The following is a 3,622-nucleotide window of genomic DNA, read 5'->3' on the forward strand; positions in this document are numbered from 1 at the left end:
TTCTGGGCATATACCCAGAAGATCTTCCAACTGGTAATAAGGACACATGCTCCACTATGTTCATAGCAGCCTTATTTATAATAGCCAGAAGCTGGAATGAAATTTTTTCATACACATACAATTACAGGATAGTTAATATCTCTCCACTTCTCCCGCTCCTTTTCCCTCAACCCTAATCTTATACCACATACATACAATCATGCTAAGAACAGCATCATGCTCTAAGAGAAAACAATAGTGTGGCTGTTTCACAACAGAAAAGTTACTGAATATGCCTAAGCCGTAAATATGCTCAGGAATAGTAATATATCCTTCAGATAATCGATGTGCAAATTCACTGAGCTTACTCACTTAAGAACTTCTCACCTCATAGAAAGGCCTACAGTAATGATTGCTATTGTCATCATACAAGGTTACTGATCAAAATCCTTATAAGTGTAACATCTGTAACATTAGACAAACAAGAAGATTCAAATCTGAAAAATTGGGAAAACAGTGAATGGCAGAACACCTGAGTAGCTTTGCTCTAAACAACAGGTTCAGTGGTATTTGTTGTTGTTGCTTCGAAGACTCTTAGACTCTTTTGGCTAACAGCAAATGCTAAACAATAGCTTACAGCCACAGAGATGTGTTTCTTGCCTGTGTAGAGGCTTGTGACAAGATGGAGATACCAGCAGATCCCATGGCTGGTGAAAGCGAGCTGTGCTTCCTTGGATGATGGAAGGAGGAAGTAAGCTTCCTCAGCCCCATTTGGGATGCTTCTAGTCCATCCCACAAAGTCTCTGCTCTTGTGACCTCACTGTGTCCCAGCATCGCCACCTCTCAGTACCTTCACAGGCAGGATTAGGTCTCCTCTCATGAATCTGGGGCAAACAAGCATTCATAACAAATAGGTTTTTTTTTAAATATTATTGTAGCCAAATACAGAGAGCATTCTGATTACTCTTTTGGCTATGCATGGTGACACATATCTGCAATCCTAAAAGGATATAGGAAGAGGGAACACAGGTTTGAGGGCAGCCTTTGTCTAAAAACAAAAAGGATTTTAGATATGAGGTAACAAATCTTTTACATTTATTTTAAGTATTCATAAGTGTTCAGTTCAATGCCATTAAGGAATTTACACCAATGTGCAACATCCCCTGAACTTTTTTTTTTTTTTTCAACTCAAAGGGAAGCCCTGTACCTGTTAAGCAATGACTCCAGTTGTCATTTCTGGTTCCTCCTCTTCTATTTTCTGTTTCTAGGAATTTGCCTATGTTAGGCATCGCTTATGAATGGGACAACAGAACATTTGCTCTCTTTGTGTGTGGCTTGTTTCACTTAGCATAACGTGTCAAAGTTCACCTCTGCTGTAGCCTATGTCAGTAGGTAACTGCTTTGCTTTGCTTTTGTGACAGTTTCATGTAGCCAGTGCTTACCCTGAATTTCTGACCTGACCCAGCAACCCACTCTGCCTTTACCTCCTACGCACTGTGACTATAGACCCCTGTCACAACACTCAGTCTCGTGATTGTATTTTGGGTGAGACAATATGATGCCTATATACCTTATCTCTCCATTCCTTCATGATGGACACCTGGATTTCTTTCATATTTGGATAATATTCCCCTGGAATTGAATGTATAATTATCTCATTAAACCTCTCCTTTTGACTCCAGTCTTAGGGTCTGGGATATAGCTCATTTGGTAAAGTGCTTGCCTAGCATGAAGGAGACCCTGAGCCCAATCCCCAGCATGTCATAAAACCAGGTGTGGCAGCATGCACCTGCCAAATCAGGAGTAGAATCCAAGGTTATCTTCAGCTATGTAATGGGCATGGTACCTGTCTCCAAAACCTAAAGAAGCAACCGATACCTTTTGTATACATCCAGAACGAGAAGAAATATTGTCGCTAGGTCATACGTTGATTGAGGAATGCATAGTCTTTTCCATCACAGTTGTAGCTTACAGTCTTGGTAATAATGTAATGTGAAATGAAAGAAAAATTCATGTCTTGGTAACATCTGTTTCAATTTCTCACTATCTCACCAATACTTGCTACCTTTCACTCTTTTTAAATAGACATTCTCATGAATATAAAGTATTATCTCAAGGTGGTACTAACTTGAATTTTCCTAATATTAGTGATATTGACCATCTTTCATGTGCATTATTGGACAAAAAAAAATGCATTCAACTCCTGTGCCTATTCTGAATCAGGAGAACTTTGTTGTGTTGTTTAATTATAGAAGTGCTGTATTTACTATGGGTATTAATCCCTTGTCGGGTATTTGATTTACAAATGTTATCTCCCAGCCTGTAACTCCCTTTTTAACCTCTTGGCAGTGTCCTCTGATGGACCAAAAAACCTCTAATGCCAGTGAAGTTCATTTTATATTTTTTTTCTTTTGGTGCCTGAGATACTGATGTCCTATCCAAGAAGTTATGAGACCTAAAAGCCAGTGTTACCACACTGCCCCAGGTGTTTTTTCTAATTGTTTTATAACTAAATTAGTTCTGAAATTTATGTCTTTAGTATATTTCAGTTTTATCAGATACGATATCAGGCTCCAGTCCATTCTGTTGCATGCGATATCAAATCTTTCTAGTATCATTCATTGATTTAATATTTTTCTCAAAATATATGATAGCTTACTATCGTTAATAACCAAAGAATAGACTAAAGAAAAGACAGTCAGAATTGACATTGAATTGCTTGAAATATCAGGTTCTAATAAATTGGGTTTCAAAGACACATTATAGGTTCTCCTTGTAACATTAGGTAGAAGACACAGACTTCCACAACAACTGATAAGAATGCGTTAGTGCTACAAATAGAGAAGTGGGTTAGTAACTAAGAACACTGCCTTCTTTTCCAGGGGAACTGAGCATCCTCCCAGCATCCTCAAGCATCTACACTCCAGGTGCAGGTTCCAGTGCCTTTTTCTGTGTTCTGAGGGCACAGTCCACACATGGTCCATGGATATGCACGCAGGCAAAACAGTCATACACATAAAATAATAAAACATTTTTAAACAGAGCGCCCTGGTGGTATAGAGGGAAGCATGGCTACCTTCCAAAATGCACCACATAATTAACTATAAAACCTTCCCTCCTGACCACCAGGAAGAACATCGGCAGGTTCTACCTATGTATGAGTGAGTTAACAGCAGGTTGAATGACTCTGTATGCGGAGAGGCTCCCTGCCCGGTGGCTCCCACACTAAGAATAAATGGAGAGATGGGGTTAGCCTAAGGTTCAGAGAGTATATATGGGACAAAGGGAGAACATCTTAAGGAAAAGAGTAAAATCTGGAATTTTTACTATATTGAAACAAAATACTATTTTACTCCTTTATTATATTGAAATAAAATGATTGCTCTTTCTGAATTTTAACAGAAGACTAAGAAAATACATTCCCCTCTTACGGTCTGTAAAATCATAAGGCACAGCTGTTTGTTTTCTAACTCCTGTGGATGATCCTTTGTGTTGGCAAAGAAACTAAGGAAGAAAAGACACCAGGAAGGAGGCAAAAAGGGGAGAGGAAGGAGAGGAAGAAGGGTAGAGGGAGCAGAGAAAGAGGAAGGTGGTCAGAGGAAAACAGTGCAAAGGCCCTTCTTCTTCACCTGGGACCTTTTCT

This window comes from Mus pahari, chromosome 11 (assembly GCF_900095145.1).
Source record: "Mus pahari chromosome 11, PAHARI_EIJ_v1.1, whole genome shotgun sequence".
Lineage (NCBI taxonomy): Eukaryota > Metazoa > Chordata > Mammalia > Rodentia > Muridae > Mus > Mus pahari.